This window comes from Tupaia chinensis, unplaced genomic scaffold (genome assembly GCF_000334495.1).
Source record: "Tupaia chinensis unplaced genomic scaffold, TupChi_1.0 Scaffold000272_1, whole genome shotgun sequence".
Classification (NCBI taxonomy): domain Eukaryota; kingdom Metazoa; phylum Chordata; class Mammalia; order Scandentia; family Tupaiidae; genus Tupaia; species Tupaia belangeri.
The window spans coordinates 3308038-3331274 of record NW_006159754.1 but is presented as its reverse complement, the minus strand read 5'-3'; the positions used below and the strand labels follow the sequence as shown (position 1 = coordinate 3331274).

The 23237-nt window shown below is 39.2% G+C and overlaps 1 protein-coding gene across 3 annotated transcripts in view; it reads right to left on the bottom strand.

The window, feature by feature from the left end:
- MBNL1 (muscleblind like splicing regulator 1) overlaps nucleotides 1-20927 on the bottom strand; it is a 244304-nt gene extending 223377 nt beyond the window's left edge. Inside the window, exon 1 of one of the 3 annotated variants that reach the window (XM_027772376.1) lies at nucleotides 20819-20927. The gene's annotated coding sequence lies outside the window, so the exon portion shown is untranslated. The remainder of the gene's footprint in view (nucleotides 1-20818) is intronic. The other 2 variants (XM_014588294.2, XM_027772374.1) reach the window with 2 other exon arrangements.
- Nucleotides 20928-23237: the final 2310 nt, after the last annotated feature.

Genomic DNA, 23237 nt, shown 5'->3' with positions numbered 1-23237 from the left:
CAATAACAAATCTTCAACTAGGTGATAGGAGATTATCTGATTAAAGTCATTCACATTAAGGCGAGAATGAGGCTTAATCTTCTAAGAGTGTTTGCTTTAACAAAGGATACCTTGTTAACCCTAATGAGCTGCTAATGGAAGAACTTGGAGGGCTCTGAGGGCAAATCCCTCCTCCTCACCTTGTCACGTGCCTGCCTCTCACTTCCTTCCCTTTCTATTTCCCCTCCTGAAGAAAACAATGAATGGCACTTAGTGAATCCAGAAACAAGAGGGACTCTATTTTCACACATTATCTCCTGAGAAGGCGCTCAAGAGGTGTATCAGGTGGTAATTATGAGCCCAAGTTAGAAATGAGGAAACTGGAACTTGAGCAGTGGCTCTCCATCAGGGCTACATTTTGGATCAATAAACTGTAGCCCAGATCGATGCAAGCAGACTATCTGGGAGTGGTACCCAAACATAATATTTTTAAAAACGTTTCTCAGGGGCCAGTAGGTGGTTCAGTGGTTAAGGTGCTGGACTCCCACTTGGAGGACCACAGTTCAATTCCCAGACCTGGTGACTTGAAATCATGCTGACTATATGTGCATGTGTGCCCAAAATCCTGAAAGGAGACTGGAGGAGAAAGCATTGTGTCGTGGCTGTGCCCTCTGAGGGGTAATTTCTCTTTTCCCCTCTCTCTGTTTCTCTCTGTCTCTGTCAGGTGAGCACACAAACCCTATGGGACATCAAATATGTGTTGGGTCTCTTCCTTTTGGATTTGTGTGTGTGCATGTGGGTGCATGCACATGTGTGTGAGGAGACTTTAAAATGTTTAGGGAAAAATGGAATTAAGGTACGAGTTTATTTTGGTGCAAAAATGTTTGAAATTCATGCATCATTTTTCATAATACACATTTTCCATTAACTTTTTGAAGGCTCTCTCTCTCTCTCTCTCTCTTTCTCTCTCTCTCCTATCTATCTAGGCTAGAATATGGCTTTGTGTGTTCAAGTAAAGAAATACCCATAAAACTCTTGTGCAAATTAATATGTTTGTAAATTTAACGAATAAACGAACATAGTTAAGTCATAAGTGCAAACACATGGACAGGACATATGTCCTTCAGATTTCTTGTGAAGGTGACATAAGGAGTCTTAATATATGACCTTCACGAATGTGCCATCAGTCCAGACGGCCCTCCTGGCCCCACCTGGGTAGATCTGAATGCCCACATTTCTGCAGTGGGCTTAGCAATGAGTAACTGCTGACAGGGCCTGATCCCATCTAGCACTCTCAGTAATGAACGTGTTTTTGGACAATGCGCAGCATTCTTTTCCTTTTTCAGACTTTCCTGGTCGTAGGTCAGCAGCTCACCAGTAACTGCTGCATTTTCATCCTAAGACTTATTGCTCTCAACTTTCCGTCCACACATCGTCCCTGAGCACCTGGCATAAATCTGGCCTTTCCTAGAGCCGGAGGCTACAGGGTGAGCAAAACTAGATCCAAATTCACTTGAGATGTCCAGTCCCATAAGGACAATGGCTAATAAATAATAACCAAGACCAATTAAGTAAATCACATAAATGCACAAAATATAGTGAAAGAATGAGCGCGTACAGCTGGTGAATTCAAACCCAGCAGTTAATTATCATTATTTCTTTAAATTTCCTTTTTTTCCCTCTCCATGCCCAGAGGGCACCTGTGCTGACCAGAGAGAGAAGAGAGACAGAGAGAAAGCATACTCCCTTTCTCCATTGCATCAGGATCTTGGGCAGGTGCTGGGTGTTTTTCAAGACATCAGGGTTGGCATTCGAATCGCAGTAAGCTACGTGGGATCCAGTTCCCAGGGCACAGGCTTACCCACTGTGTGGGGGGGCTAGCCCTCACTCTCCTCCAGTGATTCCAAACATCAAGAATCACAGCCATGCAAGAGTTCTCGGAGTACTTACACTCCATGTCTAGGCTACCTGCAAGGACAGAATTCTGTTACCTGCTGCATGAAACAGTCGCTTTATTTCTGTTCGTGGAAGAGTGTCCACCCCATAACCCCTGAGGGCAAGGGTGGAAGAAACCTGTGGCTGATAGTTACGGCTAGGCCCTGGCTGTGTGCTTGGTGCTACTTTCATTCAGCTGCGGGGCTTAATCTCATATAGCTACGCCATCCACCCACAAAGTCAGCTTCTCTGCACTTTCCAGGAGCATAGCCTATGAACCTTTTGCTAAGATTTTAAAATGAAGTGGAATCCTCTTTTATTATCCTTTGTTTTGTCAACGTGAAAGGCTCTTTTCTAAAAATTTTTTTCCCCAGGATGTAAAAAAAAAAAAGTTTTGTTCCTGGATGTAAGTGAATACATGCTTGCTTGAAATAATGTATTAAGTACCTTTGCTAGGGGGTTGCTGATTCTGTTCAGCGTACCATTGTGAAGATGTTTCTGCACGATTTGTCAACTAGCAATAGAGCAGCAGTCTATAACTCCCACCCACATGCTTACTCCCCTGCATCGCGTAACTTCCTTCTTCAGCTTCGAGACTCCCACGTGCCTACAAAAACACTTTCTTGCTTTTCATGTAGTCTTCACAATTAAGTAAAAAGTTAACGGTATAAAAAAGGCGCTGGCAGGGAACCAGCAGTTAGCGTAATGGCTATGTCGCTGGATTCCCACGTAGTCAACCGTGGTTCGTGTCCCGGACCCGGTGGCTTAAGACTCACGCCGGGCACGTGTGCGTGCGTGCCCAAGATCCCGAGAGGAGAATGGAGGAGAAGGGATTGCGGCGTGACCATCCCCCCTGGGGGATGATTTCTCGCTTTCTGTCTCTACGTCTCTCTCTGTCTGTCTGGCGAGCGCACGCGCCCTATAGCAAAAACCTCTCAAAAAAAAAAAAAAAAAAAAAAAGGGCGCTGGCCACTCTGGGCCTCTGTCTTTATGGAGTCTCACCTCTCTAAAGATAGTCTAAATTATAGACTGAGCTAGGGCAGTTTTTCCCTTTGCGAGGTCTTTGAAGTCTGTTTATTCTTACAAAGTTCTGGTAGGTCTGACTGAAAGAAGCTGTAAATCCTTTGTCAGGATTCCTAAACACCAAGAACTCCACGGGGCACTGGAAGGTGTTAACTTTGCTAGATTAGTTTTGACCTTGTAGGGAAGGGCATGTTGAGCACCAACATCCAATTCACAGAAGGTAGCACAGTGAATTGTTAAAAAGAAGGACCTGGGGCCAGTAGGTGGTGGTTAGGGCGCTGGAAACTCCCATATGGCTGACCATGGTTCAAGTCCCAGACTTGGTGGCTTAATTTCTTACTTTCCCTCTCCCTCTGTGTCTCTCTCTGGTCAAATTTAAATAAATGAATGTACAAATAAAATGAAATAAATAATCCTTAAAAAAAAAAAAAAGAAAGACCTTATGGACCCAAAGTGGTATAACCAGGTAGTTTTATTACCATGAGAGATGAAGCAGCAGCTAACTGAAGTAATTCTATCTTGTTTATGACTGAATGACCAGTTGGCTAAAAGGAAGACGTTGACTACTTTGGGGTTATGGGCAGCAGGTATACACACGCTGAATATGACACGTGGGCTGTGTCCGTGTGCAAGAGTTACTGCTGTGCAACCTTGCCCTTCTGCCTTTGTTTGTGGCTGCTTCTGGCAACAGAATTGAACTATCTCCACCCAACCCCCAGCCACCAGTGCAATGGCATCACACTTTTGAAAACAATCAGGCCAGGAAAAAAAGAAGTGCAATATAAAAGGCTGCTTGGCCCCTGCAAAATTAAAACAGGTTTTAGAGTATGTTATTAAGTATAAGATTTTGGACAATTTTTCCAAGTCTCTGTTTCTAACGAGGTTAAAATGTCTGCTTCGGGGACCAGCAGCTGGCGTAATGGCTATGTCGCTGGACTCCCATGTAGTTAACTGCAGTTTGAGGCCCGGACCCAGTAGCTTAAACTCACACCGGGCACAAGTGCGCGTGCCCAAGATCCCCAGAGGAGATTGGAGGAGAAGGGATTGCGGCGTGGCCATCCTCATGGGGGGAGGGGGTGATTTCTGGCTCTCTGTCTCTTTGTCTCTTTCTGTCTTTCTGGAGAGCGTATGTGCCCTATAGCAAAAAAAACTTCTCCATAAAAGAAAAAAGAAAAAAAAAAGTCTACTTCAGGGGTCAGCAGATGGTATAGTGGTTATGTGGCTGGACTCCCACATGGTCAACTGTTTTTCAAGTCCCAGGCCCGGTGGCTTCAAAGTCAGATCAGGCATGTGTGTGTGCATCCCAGTAGGAGAGTGGAGAAGGTATTGCAGTGCAACCATCCCCCCTGGTGGGGAGGGTTCTCACTTTCCTTCTCACTGTCTCTGTCTCTCTTTCTCTGGTGAATGTATGCACCCTAAGGAAAAAAAATCTCTTAATAAAAAGTCTGCTTCATGGAATTACAAGTAACTTCATGAGAATTATCCTAACATAGGTCAGGCCTTATATAAATTACCGCTATTGTTATTATTTAAAATAGAGAATTATGCATTTTAAATGATAGACTATTTAAAAAATAATAAGTTCCCATTAAATTTCAAGTGTCCTTAAAATATGAAGATTTAAATCAAATCACACATTTTCAGAAATATATGGGATCAGCAGATGGTGTAATGGTTATGTTGCAGGACTTCCAAGTAGTCAACCGCATTTCAAGTCCCGGACCCAAAGGCTTAAAACTCACACCAGGCATGTGTATGTGCATGCCCTAAATCCCAAGAGAAGAATAGAGGAGAAGGGATTGCAATGTGGCTATACTCCCAGAGGGGTAATTTTTCGCTTTCTATCTCTCTGTTTCTCTTTGTCTCTCTGACAAGTGCATGTGCCCTATAGCAAAAACTTCTCCACATACACACAAAAATAATAATAATAAAAGAAATAAACATCTATTTTCTATTTGGCTATGGAGACAGTGATATCTTTTTTCTTTTCTTTTTTTTTTTTGCAGAGGTTTTTGCTATAGAGTACGTGTGCTTGCCAGAAAGAGAGAGAGACAGAGAGACAGAAAGCAAGAAATCACCCCCCAAGGGGGATGGCCATGCCACAATCCCCTCTCCTCCATTCTCTTCTTGGGATCTTGGGCACACTTGCACATGTTCCTGGCGTGAGGTTAAGCCACTGGGTCTGGGACTCGAACCATGGTCAACTACACGAGAGTCCCGCGACATAGCCACTATGCCAACTGCTGGTCTCAGACAGTGATATCCTTATAGGTTCTGACTAGATAGGTAGGATGTAGTTAAACAGAGCACAGAGGTAAAACATGATGCCCTGCTAGGCTAACTCACATGGGAAGGTTGCCAGTTCATATCCAGAGACCTCTGGGTATGCTGGCTACATGCTTCAAGGGAATTGTGGTGTTCAGACCCTATTGGAAGTGTTTCCTCTCTCTCTCCACCACCCCCACCTCCCTCTCATGGAAAAAATAAAGAACAAACTTTAAAAAAAGGAACCCAATAGGTTCCCTGGAATGATAAACAGGAACTTTAGAAACACCACTTTTAATTGGCCAGTCCACAGCTTTTTTTGGTCCAACTGTCCCCACACAAAGAAAACAGGAGAAAGACAAGCTAAACCAGGCCAAGAAAAAGGCATCTACCACTTTAAAAAAAGAATATATAGTGCATAGTTGCATAGAAACCACTTCCTTTTGAGTCACATTTTCAAAAAAAAAAGTGGAAAAAAATGTTTTTCACCCAGTCAGAGCAGTTGAAAAAAGGAGGAAAACCGGTTGTCTCAAGGAGGGAAACCTAGTTGTGTTTTTGCCTCTCATAAGCAATGCAAGTCAAGAGATCATTCCAGACATAGTTCTTTTTTTTTTTTCCCCCAGCTCTCACTCTTAGCTCCCTGAAGAAAAAAAAAACAAAAAAAATTGTATCTCCCTACCTCATCAGCACAAGCATGCTTAGAACTCTAAGAAGAAAAAATAATGATTATGTGTTGCTAAGAACTATTTAGTAACAAATGCTTGGGTCACAAGAATGATGACATCATCCACAGAAAAAGGAACATTTACACTTTTGAAAGATTCTTTTCTAACGTGATGGGTCACTTACGAGAGGAGCAAAGCCAAATAAGGCAGGAGACACTTCTTGGCTCCCGAGAAGGAGAAAGCATCCTTAGCACCCACTTCTGGAGGACCATCATCAGCCCTGAGTTAACTAAATAAAGACACAGGCCCCAGGTCCCTGTGTTCTTCCAGAATCTAGTTCATGTCAATGTGCACTAGTCTTACTGCAGAAATCTTATGCCCTTTTACATTTTAAATTTTTAAAAATATTTTATTTGTTACTATTATTATTATCATCATCATTTTTTAATTTGACCAGAGAAAGACAGAGAGAGGGAGAAAGGGAAAGTGAGAAACAAGCCACCAGGTCTGGGTCTCGAATCGTGGTCAGACATAGGGGAGTCCAGCACCTTAACCACCATGCCAGCCCCATGCCCTTTTAGTAGGTTAGCTTCTTGGTTAATCTGCCCAGGTCTGGAAGTGACTTAATGTTCTAGCATGTTCTTGAATGCTCACACATTGCCGACATTCATGTGTTTATTTTCTCACATGTATACATTTGGAAACCACAACTACCTACACTGTAATAATTCATGAATATAGTAGGTCACTAAACCCACATGTTTAAATGATGAAATGATTGCATAGCTCAAAGGGCACGTAACTTATCTAGATCCTTCCATAGGCTGCAACACTAGTAACACACTGGCTTTCTATCTGAGGGCTGTCAGGACCACTCAAAGGTGAACTTCTGGTTTCTACAGCATCATCTCTGCCTACCTTGGAGAAATCTGTTTTCATTACAGCTATTAACCCCAGCCAGAAATAGACGAAACCATAGTTGCTGTCATTAACCTCTTAAGGATGGAGGAAGGCCATTTGTTCTGTGATCCTTAACTATGACATGGAGTTGTTCACTTCATTTCTAAAAATTACATCTTTTTCGGTAAGCTATTCTATATTCCTTCCCTGAATCACATCCCTCAATCCCTTACCAGCCACCCCCTCCCTCCAAAAAAAAAAAAAAAAAAAGAAACTGTTTTCAAGTAAGTCTGGGATTTAAAAGATAATCATTTGGGACATATGGATCTTCAGGGATAATGTAAATAAATCAGAGGGAATTTATAATTACTGTGGAAGGGGCTGGCAGGTGGCGAGGCAGTTAAGGGTGTTGGATTCTCACATGGCTGACCACGGTTCGAGTCACAGACCTAGCGGTTTGCTTTCTCACTTTCCCTTTCTCTCTCTCTGTCTCTGTGTGGTCAAATTAAAATAATAATAATAATAATAATAATAATAACAAATGGAAATAAATAAATAAAGCTTTTTAAAAAAAGAGATATAATTACTGTAGAAAATAGCAGAGTGTGTTAGTGCTGCTTATAAGAGAACGGCCGGATGGGGCCAGAGGCCCAGTAGTCATTGGTGCTGGGCTGTGGAAAGATTAAACAAGGGAACATCTGGCCGAAAAATATGCTTTAATCTATTCTTTCCTGCTTCATATCCACGTAGAAACTGAAGCCTGTGATGACTGCACGACCACACGTCAGTGTACATATTTTTGAATGACCATGTGTATTTCTTTTCTTTCCTTTGTATTTATTTATTTTTTAAGGTATTTTTTTTTCCACAGGGTGTGTGCACTCACTAGAGAGAGACAGAGAGAGGGAAAGTGAGACATCACTCTCTGGGGGGATGACCATGCCACAGTCCCTTCTCCTCCATTATCCTCATGGGATTTTGGGTTCTCACGCACACAGGACTGTTGTGATTTTCAAACTGCCAGACCTAGGACTCAAACTCTGGCCAGTCATGTGGGACTCCAGTGCCTTAACCACCACACCACCTGCTGGCCCCAAATGACTATGAATAGAGTCAATGATTTAATGGCAATTTTGCTGAAAATCTGAAGATGATTAACTTAAATAATATCTGATTCCTTTTCATTTTTTATCAAACCTGCACCTATAATGGAAATGAAAAGGCCAGAAAACGTAATAGTTAACCTCTGAGGTAAATTTGGCTTATCTGAAATGCATCTCAATATAATAATTTATTTCTGAAGAAAGGTTTTGACCTACGTTGTAATTCCTGCCTTTCTTCAGACAACGGCTTTCTTGGCCATGTTACCCAAAGACAATGGACACGCCGTGTGTTGCCACCTCTGCTCACACAGGGCACAGCTGCGTTCCTCGGCCTGTGACCTGCATGACCTGGCCCTTCTCAACCTCAACTCCTGAGAGCATCTTCTGTCACACCTTCCGAGACCTAGACACCTTTCCGCTTCTGAAATATACCAGCTCATTCCAGTCCTGCTCTTGCCACCCACTCTCTCTTCCTAGAGCCCGCTGAACATGCCATCCACCTTCTTAACCTTCAGGTCCTAGCTTAAATATTGCACTTTCACCACGAATACCTCAGGGGGTTATCCAGGTACAAGAGGCTTTCTTCTCTGCTCTACCATTTCACTCTTGAATTTTCTTCTGGTTACTATCACCATCTGAAAGCCTCTTTTAAAAAGTTATTTCTGACACCACCAGAGGGCATAATGATTATGTCACTGGACTCCCACCTAGTTGACTACAGTTCGAGTCCTGGAGCTGGTGTCTTAAAACTCACACCAGGTGCACAAGTGTGTGCCCAAGATCTGGAGAGGAGAATGGAGGAGAAGGGAATGAGGCGTGGCCACGCCCCTTAGGGGGGATTTCTCTCTTTCTGTCTCTCTCTGTCTCTCTCAGTCTCTCTGGCAAGTGCACGCTCCCTGTAACAACAACAACATTTTCTAAAAGAGAAAAAAAAAGTTATTTCTTTCCTGTTTATTCATTGCATCTTTCCACTAGACTGAAGGCTCTGAAAGGATAGAAATTTATCTTATCCATCACAATTTTCCCAACACCTAAAGAAGTACTCGGTGCATAGTGCTTGATATACAAATCCATGAACAAATTCACTTCAAAATAAAAACAAGCTTCTCACAAAAGTTAAAAATCATCTGCTTCCATACTCCACTTCCCTAAATGAACCACAAAGTCAGGGTCACCAAACACCTCCTCTGGTAGAGGGATATGGAGAAAAAGGCTCAATATTCAATTGATGGAATGTTGAAAATATTTTTATTTCTTTGAATATTTTGTAACATTCTCTGAAATAGATTATCTCAGTTTTTCTCCACCTAGCGAAACAATGTCACTAGCTCAACTTTACAATTGCTTCGTCTAGGGAGTCTTCTACCATCACTGCACCAGAAATGCAATTCTCCATTTTTTTGTCTTTCTTTCCTTTTTTTCTGTCTTTCTCAGTTTTTGATATCCAGCTCATGCACTCACAAGAGAGAGAGAGAGAGAGAGAGAGAGGAGGAAAGTGAGAAATTACACCCTAGGGAATAGTCACATCACAATCCCTTCTCCTCCATTCTTCTCTTGGGCCCCTGGGCACGTGTACACAGGCTCCCAGCATGAACCTCACACTGCTGGGTATAAACTGGAACTGGGTAGCTGGTGGTATAGGATCTAGATGCCTCAACCTCCCTGCCACCTGCTAGCCACTATTTTAATTTCTCAATATATATATATATATATTTCATGTTATGGCTGAAAATCCATGTCTTTAATTGGTTCTTGTACTGGATTAGAAGACTTCTGGCTCAAAGTTATACTATGTAGTTTATAAATTCTTAACTCTATCTAAACCACAGGCTTATCTACTTTTCTTCTCAATAAATAAGTCATAGAGGGGACACAATAACACGATGAAGAGTCAGCCTAGAGACAGACACACCAGGATCAACCTCGGGACCTTTGAGAAGTCACCTAACTTGGGATTTGTACTTTTTCCCTTCAGACTCTAAAAATGGGATAAGAGTACTTCTTTATGAGGGTTGTTGAGGATAGTAAGCTTGTTAATTATTTGAAGCACCTGACAAGTGTATGGTACAAAACAAACGTATGACATGTAATGGGAACGCTATTACTACTACTAACAGTATAATTATCAACATCATCATGTACAGACAATCTTAAGAAACAAGTCATGGGTTACTTCTTGAGGCTGAAAGATTTTTTCTTTCTTTTTTTTTTTTTTTTGGTTTGTTTTTAGGATTTTGCTATAGGGCATGTGCACTCATAGGAGAGACAGTGAGAGGGAAAGTGGAAAAGCACCCCTTGGGAAGATGGCCGTGCCATGATCCCTTCTCCTCCACTTTCCTCCAAAGGACTCAGGGCATGGGCACACACATGCCCAGTGTAATCCCCAAGCCTCCAGGTCAGGGACTCAAACCTGGTCGTTCATGTGGCAGTCTAGTGCCTCAATCACCACGCCATCCACTGGCTTGTGATGTTGATATTTTGAATGTACAAGAAAAGTAGTTTTCCTAGAGTATCCTTAGAATCCACTTCAAGATAAACGCTGGAACCAGAAAGTAGTTACACAGCAATATGTAAACCGTATGCATAGACGTGGGGCCAGCACCGGCAGGTGGTTCATCAGGAAAGGGTTCTGGAAGGAGGCTGCTCTACCATCTGGCCTGAGGAAAGCAATGAACCCTGACTGCAAAATGAGAGTGGGCACAGGCTTCTCTTGGTGTGGGGGGCAGGGCCAGATCTGGCACAAGGGCACGGGGGACAGCGGGGGCAGTGGGGGCAGCAGGGGCAGTGGGGGCAGTGGGGGCAGTGGAGGCAATGGGGACAGTGGGGACAGCAGGGCGAGCCATGCCAGACGATTGCTCCTCCAGGGTTCTAACGGGTTAGTGGCAACCCCTGCAAACTTGTCTTTTTTTAGCTCAGTGCAAAAGAGCAAACACAGTGAAAAAAAGAGAACTTCTTGGTCTCTTTGTTTTCTCTAAGGACGACTTTTTGGTTTCAGTTCCTTTGACTCGATATGAACAGAAATACTCCCACCTGACAATCGCACGGCAGTTGAGAGCACTACCAGGACCACAGCCTCCTCAAAATAACCTCGGGAGACAGTTGTTTTTATTTTGCCTATTTTATCTGTAGACGAGGCTCAGAGATGTTGAGTCCTTTTGTGTAACTATCACTTATTCATCGAGCCCCTTCTACGCTCCTTGCCTTTTACTAGAAACTGAAGATTCAGCCTGAACAACATAGGCCATGTCTCTGCCTTTATGAAAGTTACAGTCTAGTGGGAGAAACAGATAGTAAATACTCAAAGAAAGAAATCAAGATTAAAGTTTTGTGTAGTGTTAAGTGTTACCAAGAAAATTAAAATGGAATAAAACGATAGAGAGTGACCGCATTAGGGATATTGCGGTTAAAAATATGAAGCTGGTCATGAGAGACATCTCTCAGGAGGAGAGTTTGAGCAGAGACCTGGCAAAGAAGGAATGGTGTCGTGGTAAGGTATGTGGGAAGAGCAGGCCAGGAAGACAGGGAAGGGCATGTGCAAACTCTCTGAGCCAGATGTGAGTTCAGGCTATTCTGGAGGCAAAATAAAGAGTAAAAGCAGGACATAACATTCTGTTCTTGCGACCTTGCCAGCATGACCTTTTAAAATAGAAATCAAGGAGCTAGCAGGTGACATAGTGGTTAAGGTGCTGGACTCTCAGGTGGTCCACTGTGGTTTGAGTCCTGGACCTAGCAGCTTGAAACTCATGCCAGGCACGCACATACATGTGTGTGAGCATGAGCCCCCAAAATCCCAAGAGGAGAATGGAGGAAAAGGGGTTGGGGCATGGCCATGGCCCCTGGGGGGTGAGTTTTTGCTTTCTGTCTCTCCCTGTTTCTCTGGTGAGCATATGGACCCTCTGGCGAAAATCTCTCAAAAAAAAATTCTATATAAATCAAATCATATGATACCATGCTCAGAACTTTCAATTTCCTCTCATTTTAAGTAGGATAAGATCCAAATGATCTACTGTGGCATTTGTGTTTTGGTCTCTCCTTCATCCCCTGGCTTTTCTCCTTCTGTATTTCATTTGGCTGGGTTCCGGGGTGGGGGAGCATCACAGGATGGAGATCTCATCCTGATGTCTCTCTCTTTTTTGCCCTCCAGGAGACAAACAGATAAAGTTTATCAACAGCAAAACTCTGGAATAAAAGTCCATGAGGTTAACTCAATACCAGGGTGGCTAATGAAATCCATGTTTCTTTTTTCTGAAATTATTATTTATTGGAACACTGGGGAGGATAATTTGACTCCATAATTTTTCTTAAGAATCACTTTATTTAACTTTTATTCTGATTAATTAATTAATTAATTTTTTGAGAGGTTTTTACTATAGGACATGTGCACTTGCCAGCCAGACAAAGAGAGACAGAGAGACAAAAAGTGAGAAATCACCCCCCAGGGGAGATGGCCACACTGCAATCCCTTCTCCTCCATTCTCCTCTTGGAATCTTGGGCATGCACGCACACATGCCCGGCGTGAGTTTAAGCCACCAGGTCCAGGACTCTAAACTGCAGTCGACTACATGGGAGTCCAGCAACATAGCCATTAGGCCAACTGCTGGTCCCATTAATTAATTAATTTTAATTTGACTAGAGAGGGACAGAGTGAGAGAGAGGGAGAGGGAAAGTGAGAAAGCAAGCTACCAGGTCCAGGATTCAACCCACAGTCAGCCACATGGGAGTCCAGCACCCTTAACCACTATGCCACCTGTCGGCCTCTTGACTCCAGGTTAAATGTAGATTAGATAACATTAAGATACAATGGTAAAATTTCAATAATAATGCAAACAATTCTGAATTGTATCAATATTATGTGACTTAGAATATGTTAACTTTGTTTTTAGAAATAGGTAGGGCTGAACCAGCAGATGGTGTAAGGGTTACGTTGCTGGACTCCCACGTAGTCGACCTCAGTTTGAATCTCAGATCTAGCAGCTTAAACTCACTCCAGGCGTGTGTGTGAAAGTGCCCAAGATCCCAAGAGGAGAATTGAGGAGAAGGGATTGCAGCATGGCCATCCTGCCCAGGGGGTCATTTCTTGTTTTCTATCTCTCTGTCTCTCTCTGCCTCTCCAGCAAGTGCATGTGCCCTGTAGCAAAATTTCTCAAAAAACAGGTAGATATGGTCAAGTCGTCTTGCTCTTCGCAATTTAGGGGGAAAGCTAAATAATGTGACTGAATGTATAAAAGAACATGAAATAGCTCCCAGGTCCAGGATTCACCCCACAGTCAGCCACATGGGAGTCCAGCACCCTTAACCACTATGCCACCTGTCGGCCTCTTGACTCCAGGTTAAATGTAGATTAGATAACATTAAGATACAATGGTAAAATTTCAATAATAATGCAAACAATTCTGAATTGTATCAATATTATGTGACTTAGAATATGTTAACTTTGTTTTTAGAAATAGGTAGGGCTGAACCAGCAGATGGTGTAAGGGTTACGTTGCTGGACTCCCACGTAGTCGACCTCAGTTTGAATCTCAGATCTAGCAGCTTAAACTCACTCCAGGCGTGTGTGTGAAAGTGCCCAAGATCCCAAGAGGAGAATTGAGGAGAAGGGATTGCAGCATGGCCATCCTGCCCAGGGGGTCATTTCTTGTTTTCTATCTCTCTGTCTCTCTCTGCCTCTCCAGCAAGTGCATGTGCCCTGTAGCAAAATTTCTCAAAAAACAGGTAGATATGGTCAAGTCGTCTTGCTCTTCGCAATTTAGGGGGAAAGCTAAATAATGTGACTGAATGTATAAAAGAACATGAAATAAAAAATAAAAAAAATTAAAATGGAAAAAAAAAAACTGGAAATGAACTAAAATAAATGCACTTAATTGTATTTGAAATAAATACAATGATTGCCTTGAATGGAAAGTAAGAAAGAGGGAAAAAGGGGGGGAGGGAGGGAGGGAAGAATTTATCCAAATACTTCACAAACTATTTGGTGGGGCATGAGTGGAGCAGAAGCTATACACATGGACCTTGAACTCTTTTCTAGAAGTTTTGTTTATTATAATGATTTGGGGAACTAATTCTGAAATTATTTTAGGTACATATAAAATCAAGCAAATATGTAAACATTTTGATGCATTAGGATCAAGGCTCATGTTACACAGAATAGAGCATGAGAATAAGCAATAGGGCAAGGCAAGAACAAATGCGGGGATGCGTTGGAACTAAAAGTATTAAAGTAAACATTTGCTATCCAAAATACATGTCTATGTCTATGCATGTAGATATATGTCTGCACGTCTGCATACATACGCATTCATGTATGAATATCTGTATGTCTGTGTCAGTATGTCTATGCATGTAGATATATGTCTGCACGTCTGCATACATACGCATTCATGTATGAATATCTGTATGTCTGTGTCGGTATGTATATACCTGCATCAATATATTTCTGCAGAAAGGATGAAGAAGACAAAACACACCAATAGCAGTGAGTATACCTAAAATTCAGATCTAGGTCTTTAATACCATTCTGTACAAAAAGAAATGAGAAAGAAATTATTTCAGGAGTGGAGCAAGGTAGGTAACTAGATCATCCCATAACATCTTTTTGTGTCAGCAAGTATGAAAGTGTTCACTAATATAGCTGAGACCTGCACAAAGACATATATAGAAGCCAGATTCAAGAGCTCCATTGGTCAAATGTGAACAGTTTGAGCACCAAAGGAATTAAGGCAGTTGGGACCAGCAGATGGCAGAGTGATTACCTCACTGGACTCCCACATAATCAACCACAGTTCAAGTCCTGGACCTGGTGACTTGAAACTCATTGCCAGGTGTGTGTGCGTGCATGCCCAAAATCTGAAGAGGAGAATGGAGGAGGAGGGATTGTGGCGTAGCCATCCCCCTGGGAGGTGGTTTCTTTCTGTTTCTCTCTGTCTCTGTGGTGAGTGCATGCACCCTATAGCAAAAATCTCTCTCTCTTAAAAAAGAAGTAATTAAGGGAGTGATGAATTATACATGATCAGAAAAATAGAAGTTCAACAACTAGGAGATGCATACATGAATGTTTAATTGAATGTGGGAGAAGGGAATTATTTTACTTATAATAGAATGGGAAAATTGATATAAATGTGGAGATAGTACCACAGTTGGAAAAATCATAATGTTGTAACCATTGCAATAAAGATTGTATTAATGAGAACGTCAATGAATGCAAACTACAGGGGGAGGTTTGGGATGAGGAGTCGTCACACAAAGGAGAATCAGGCAATGGCAGGAGAAAGCACAAGTTTGAACATAAGTTAAGCGGGACGGACGAGCAGAGGAAGCAACACCTATGCAGCGTTCCAGCAGAAAATGCACAACCACACTCTAATCATGAGGATATGTCAGACACACACAGTGTTCCTCCTTTACCCATGGATTTACTCCCACAGTTTCCGTTACCTGCATTCAACTCCAATGCCAAAAAAGGGTAAGTACAGTACAGTATTTTGAGAGAGAAGGACCACAGTCACATAACTTTCATTGTGGCCTACTATAATCTGTTCTCTTTTTATTGTTGTTAATCTCTCACTGTGCCTAATTTATAAATTAAACTTCATTGTAAATATGTGTGAAGAAGAAAAAATATATAGTATATATAAGGTGTAGGACTATCTATAGTTTCAGGCATTTAATGGGGTTTTTGGAACAAATATTCTGTGGACGGGGGGGCGTGGTGAAAAATAAAAAGTGTTCTATTAAAATTAAAAACATTTCAAAAAGTTCACAGGTAGATGATCATCTTTAGATCTTCAATCTCATAAATAACAAGAAACGACATGGAAGTGTTCCAGATTAAAGGAGACTAAAGAGACATAACATTGAGGAGACCTATTTTACTCAGTGGCTAGAGATAATAACAATGTTTTGTACTCTTAGAAATTTCTGAGAGTGCGTTCTAAGTGTTATGACCACAAAATATTAAGTATGGGATGTAACACATATGTTAATTAGCTCAGGGTAGCTCTTCCATAGTGTATACATATTTCAAAACAATACATCATATGCAATTAATGTATGCATTTTTGTCAATGTAAGAACCAATTAAGAAAGAAAGATGACAGTAGAATGTGTTAATTGACTCTACTGGGTTGTTTACCGGAGAGGAAAATATTATAAAGGATATCATTAGATAAACAGCAAAAGTAGAATACAGAAAAGTACTAAGTAAAAGTAGTGTACCAATAAAAATTTATGATGTACGTGATTGTATGGAACTGTTATGTAAGAGACTTCTATTACCAGGAATTACACACTGAAGTTGAAGTAAGGGCCAAGCAATATGTAACTTACTCTCACATAGTTTTGTTTTTTTTTAAATTATTGATCTAGAGAGAAAGATATAAAGACAAAAATGATAGCAAATCTTAAAGTCATGGGATAAAACATTAAGATTGGTAAGTCTGGGTAAGGCCGTACGGAGGTTCGTTATGTTGTTTTTATTTTTACAATTTATCTGAGCTTGAAATTATTTTTAAATAAGAAATATTTAAAAGTAAGTGAGTGCAGCAAGAGTTTCTGGTGAGCATTTAAAAAACCTATTCTTATCAGATAAATGATTTTATTTTACTCAGAGGCAGCCTAATTGCAGAATGAACATTTCTGCTGCTCCTTTAATTCGGATCTGTTCACAACACGGAAGAAGAAAGCCAACCTGTTTAAAATGTATTTCTTGGGCAAAGTAAAAATAAATTGAATCAAGATATATCTTACATATTCTGCTGATTTCAGTTTTTTAGTGAATCAAAAAAATTGAAATTTTTTTCAGAATAGTATTTCTGTTTGTTTCCAAGGTGAAAAGAATTTAGAGACTATGATAAGCACTATACATTTACCAAACTCAAGTTTTAGAATAAATTATCTGTAAAGTAGAGAAACAATGAAGAGTGAAAATGTATACTAATTCATGGAGCAACACGAATAGGCTATCTTTAATTCTGGCTGGCTTTCCATGGTTTCAGTATTAATAAATGATTCTAATGCTGTTTTTCTTTAAACTTGAATTTAAAAACATAAATGTAATATTTTCTCAATAGCACTAAATGTAACAGAAATATTTAAAAAAAAACCCTACTTCAGTATACACATAGAGTGATTAAAAATAAAACTGGAAGGAATTTGGAAAAGATTAAATTTAAATGTCTAACTTTAGTTCATGTTAAAATAGTAAAAAAGCTGTGTTTTATTTATTTTAAAAATGGAAATATTTAAAAAATATAAAATGTCTTGTCCTATTCTTTATATTTGCACAAAATATTTCTGGTCCAGAAATGAGATACACATTTTTTTGTGCAGAACACGTGTACTGTCATAATTCATATTTTCACAAGCACGTAAATGTTCCCCATTATTTAGCACATATTTTTATTAATATAACCAATATGCATATGTGATATGTGGCACTTATGAAGGTATCTCAGAAGCTCATGAAAAATGGAATTGAAATACAAGCTTATTTTGGTGCACATTTTTTTAACTCCACACATAACTTTTTATGATACATTTTTCATGAGCTTTTGAAGACCCCGCAAATTTGGGGGTCACGTACATTATACATTGGAACCAAATAGAAGGTGCACCAGATGTAGGATACAAATTTGCCTTTAATGTGTGCCTCAAAGACCCACATTATCTTGATTTAGAAAGTTTTTGTTTTTGAATTTAAAACATCTTATCCCTCTTAGCTTGCACCCAAACCGTACTCTTTCTTTTAGACAATATTCTTCTCTTTATTCTTGCAACTGGAAAAATGGCTGGAAAAAGGAAAGCAAAGCATCCACATAAAATATAAATGCCTTGATGTCCTTTTGGTAGTCTGGTTATTTATGCCTGAAACAAATAGCAGCGTTGTCCCTAAATGAAATTATTGTTTGAAAAGTAATATATTTGTTTATTTGTTGACGTGGGATAGAGCCCTCTCTGAGCAAGTCATTCTTTTCTATGGTTGAGCAACTTTGGGAAGGTCATATTGTGAAGAGGGAGGGAGACACCCACTTAGCTGTGAGATTAGTAGGATCAACCCTGGATATTAATAGACTAGAGAGCCTTAGCAAGATCACCCACAAGTCACAAAGTAAGTCGTCTTATAAAAACAGAGACCAAATTTCACCATGTCATTCAGCAGTCATGCAGTTTCAACTCTTATTAGATTCAGCGACAATTGCTGTCTCAGATAATTATGTCACAAGAATGTAATATAATAAAACATAGCAGTATATATGTCTGCAGTTCAAAAATCAAAATTTATGTTTTCCAAGCTCATAATTATTCACAACATTGCATGTAATTTCACTTTAAAAATATGGATTTGGGCCAGGCTCTACAGGTTTTTTGTTTTTTTTTTTTAATTATAGCATACAAATTAAAAAAATACATGCCTTGCTTCTACTGTTCCAAAAACGACAAGAATACCCCCTTCCACAATATATACGTTTCACAGAAACTCAGCCAGACAAGCTCTCATATTTTTCTACTGTAAATAAAATTTTGTCATAGAGTAGAAATTCTGAACTTATTTTTTTGTAATCTAGAACTAGGCTGCTTATTCAGACTTTAATAATTCTCAACAACAACACAAAACCTGTCTTGCCAGCAAGATAGTATTTTCTCCACTGCCTTGGTCTTCCTTAGATGTTCTGAATTACACCAGTGAGCACCTTAAACTGTTCTTTCTTTTCTTTTTTTTTTTTTAACCAAAATGTAAGTTTATTTATTTATTTTTAAAATGTATTTATTATTATCATAATCTTGTTAATATTACATTGAATCACATATAACTTTATATTGTATTACATTTCTTTTTCCAGAAGGAACACCATGAATATCACTCAATACAAAGAGATTAAAATCCCCTTCATCACCATCCAATAGCTTTTCATTATTTTTTTTCCAGATGGTGATGATGATGATTATTCCAATTATTTTTTAAAACATTCCATCACTACTTATCGTTTTGCTTGTAAAAAGACTTTACGCAACATGAAATACTTCAGACCAGTCCACTTGAGAATACTATCCACGTCATCATCAACAGGTAATAAACCATATCTGTGTCCCACTAATGTCAGGCCTCTCTATTTGTTCTCTTGCTGTCCTTCTCCATACTCTTCTCTTCTCCCACCCCGTTCCATACGGTCTTATCATCACTAACTATTGTCACTGCTTTTATCCCCTAAACTGTTAATTTCTTCAGCTATCTTTTCTTATGGTTGTTTTATATTACTGAGTGTAATAATACTACACTATATATAACATGTGCATTGCACTAAATAGTCCAGGATATAAAAACAATTCATACTTAAAATTTCACACATTTAAAAATACGTCCATCATTGTTTAAAAAGGGGAGATACTGTTTCAGATAATATGACCAAGCAATTCAAATAATTGTATTTAATTAGAATGTGCTACATATAGATGAAGACGCATAATCCAATGGAATTCTCACAATTATCAACTTAATTTTATGTTTTTGACTTGAGATCCAATTTGAGTCAACAGTTTATTTCCAGAACTTATTAACAATCTGCTTCCTTTCTCCCTATAATCGAAAGGTAGCAACTATTTTTATAGTATACTGAATGATAACAATTTTAAAAACCAAATAGGTACAAGGCACCGTAATGCAACCAGTATGACACCACTGCTTACCAAAGTTTATAAAAATTAAGTCCATTAACTGATGGGATGATGTGTAATTTGGTTTTTGAAAGCCATGGGATAGTGACCTTTATCAAATCTCACATGTAACTGTGTGATATAGGTCACCTTCTCAAAATGGTAGAAGGATTGCTTAAGAGACACAATACAGAGCCAAGATACAAGAACTTCCGTTGAACTGCTTTCTTCTTCTTAAAGTTGTATGAGGGGATCTTCAAAAAGTTCACGGAAAGCATGCATTATGAAAAACAATGCCTGGATTTCAAAATTTTTATCACCAAAAAAGCCCTTGTACTTTAATTCCAGTTTTCTACAAACTTTTTGAAGTCCTCTTTTAAAAAACTAAACACAATGTAAGATTTTTTTCAGAGTATCAAGAAAGCGATTGCTTGTAAAAGAAAGATTTAAAAATTGCTATACTATAAATTGTATTCAATATAGTTAATAAGTGTAGACATTATTTTAGATTGATACGAACAAACAAAAAGTTTCTGCTCAATCTAGATTATTTCAGAATTTCGCCAAGGACATCAGTTTCAGTTTAATTTGATTTCCAATTACCCATCCAAACGGTCTTACCTTTGTTTTAGTTCTAATTCATTTTTAAGCATTAAAGAATACAATCTAATCTTCAGGAAACAATGAATTTCTAAAATTGGTTTTACTTATCTTTAGATTTCAAAATCATGCTATCTACACTACAAATTAGTTTTTCTCAATTTAAATGTCATTATAATGTGATAATTTGAAATATAATACTGAAATATCACATTTAAAATAATGAAATGTATTTTCACACAGGGTAAAAACAAATGTAAGAGTGTTTTTCACCTGACAAGTGTCTAACAAGGAATACACAAATGAAAGAGATGTTTGAGAGAATTAGAAATGTTAAGAATAAACTAGAGTTTGGGGAACAAGAAAAGTTCCTAAATTCATTATTAATTAAAAAGTTTTACTGGTAGTAAATTGTGCATAAAATTACATATATAGAAGAGAACGAATGATTATTTAGCAGGTAAAATAATTTGGAAATCAATGAGCGCTTTAGTTTTCTTCAAGCTTTTTAGAAGGTTTGTATATGAGGTTGAAACTTCCTCAATTTATTCACCTTTTTCATTTATAATATTAGCTACTGACTACAGGGAAGTGTCAGGATTATCTCATTTTCTTTGTAAAATGGCCAGCATTTAAATCGTTAACATATAGAGCAATCTAGATAAGGAAATAAAAAGTAACACATAATATATTCTTACCTCTCTGTCTTATTTGCTTGCTAAGCCGCTTCATCAGTTGAGTGAAACTACTAGCACCTCAGAGTTCTGTTCTCTGCTGGACTCCTCTCTAGTTGCAGTAATTTTTTTTTTTTTTTTTTTCTCTGCACAAGGATAGTCCACCAAAAGAGGAAGTTGTGAAACACCAAAGTCATTATGCTTTTTTTTTTTTTTTTTTTTTTAGAAAATAGAACATTATTCACAAAGCTTCTGCTAGGAATCACAGTAACAAGCTATAATTTGTGCTTATATACATAATTGATGTATACGCGTATTTAGATACATAAGCAAAATTTAGAAAAGTTATTGAAACCTCTACTTGATTAAGGAGTGCTCATTTGCATAAGGAAACATCTCCTGTGTAGCTAAATGATAATCACAGAAAAGCAGAAAATCCTTCTCTGTGTGGAAGAAGAACTGCCGAGCTGATAGATAAGTATGGGGAATAAACTTTACTTTTATAAATCTTATTAATTTAAAGCCCTTGGAGAATGACCTAAATGTTCGTCTGACTACTGGTATTTTTTTAAAAAGGAGAGAGAAAAAAAAAGAAGCTTCAGTAAACGGGCATTTTCTTGGAATTTGGGTAGTGGTTTTTTTTTTACCTACAAGTCTTAAACTTCCTTTCTCATGAAGAGTTGCCTGTTACATGTAGATAAAGCATTGCAAAACTGAAACTGTTACTTATCCATGAGCTACTGTCTCTCACAACTTCAGCCACAAGAGTGAAAACAGGTGCAAATCTTGCAGTGCTGAATGTTGAACTGAGTTTCTTAGAGGTTGGAGCAGTAAATGAAAATATTTAAGGAGCAGTAGAAACGATGGAGGGAAAAGGACATAAAACAGTTGGTAAAAGCAAATACTGTTGTCAACTTCAAATAAGAGGAGATACGTGCCATGTCTCCTCCTGGGTTTAGGTCGCCAGATAGAAGAAGCCAATGGGCTGCTGCAATTTGTGAGCGGCATTTCCTCCCGTCCTTGCTTGCTGGGTCGGGAACCGGAAGTCGGTGGATTGCAAGAATAACGTGGTAATTATGAAAACGTTTACACATCTCAAGAAACGCTTTCTGGGCTTCAGGAACGATCACATTGCCAGAGTATCAAACTCTGCTTTTTATTTAACCATCTATCCAAATGGATAATAAAGAGAAATTAGGGGATGATTAGAAATGGAAACACATATGTGAATTTGCCATAAACAAATACATATGAATAAACAAACGAAGAAAGCTACCCTGGGGTTCAGCTTGGTATCCTGGTGGTTAAGGCAACTGGATCTCACATGACCAACTTAATAGTTTGAGTCCCAGACTCTATGGCTTGAAAAACACACCTTGTTTGTGCGTGCGTGTGTGTGTGTGTGCATGCCTAAAGTCCCAAGAGAATAGAGGAGGAGGGTCTTTAGCATAATCAACTCCCCTGAGGAGAGATTTCTCTCTCTCCTCTCTCTTTCAGGCAAGTACATGTTCCCTGTAGCCAAAACTGAAAAAAAAAGAAAGAAAAACACAATAAACAAACAGCAAAAACTAAACAAACCACCCCCACCCACCCCCCCACACACACTTACACACAAACAAAAAAACCCAGAGTTGATCCATATCAAATTTGATTTGAATTCTTTAGTGAGATGCTTGTGGGAAAATTCTTGAAATTTTCTTGAAAAATTCTTGATGTGATTAAGATCGCTTAGATTCTGTTTCTCTGGATAAGCTTCAAATGGACTTGTATTTAAGTATCATTACAAAACCCTAGGCCCATATGTCCCTAAAGACAGTCCTCCTCCTGGAAGCAGAGTCCCCAGAATCTGAGGACTCTTTAAATGTGTAGCGCAGCCCTGCATGGGTGTGTGCTTTGCTTCACTAATGATCCCTTGTGGGCTAGTAAATATGCTTGAGTTTCCTCCAGTTTAGAAAATTCTCCTCTGTGTTTTCCCTGCCCTATTACTCTTTTTTCCTTCCCCATAACTTTTTGAGTAAGCTGTCGGTATTAACTTCTTTTGAAAACTTGTATCCTTTGTGTGTCTCTGTGTGTCATAGACTATAAATAACATAAACCATATCATTTTAACCATTTTTTAAATAATGATTTTATTAAAATTATTTATTTATTTTAATTTGACTAGAGAGGGACAGAGTGAGAGAGAGAGACAGAAAGTGAGAAAGCAATCCACCAGGTCTAGGACCTGAACTGCAGTCGGCCATGTGGGAGTTCAGCGCACTTAACCACCACGCCATTTGCCAGCCCTCATTTTAACCATTTTTAAGCATGCAGGTCAGAGGCACTCAGTGCATTCACACTGTTGTACAGCCATCACCACCATCCATTTCTAGAACTTTCTCATCCTCCTTGATTGATACTGAAACCATTAAACATGAACTTCCCCTTCTGCACTGTTGGCAAG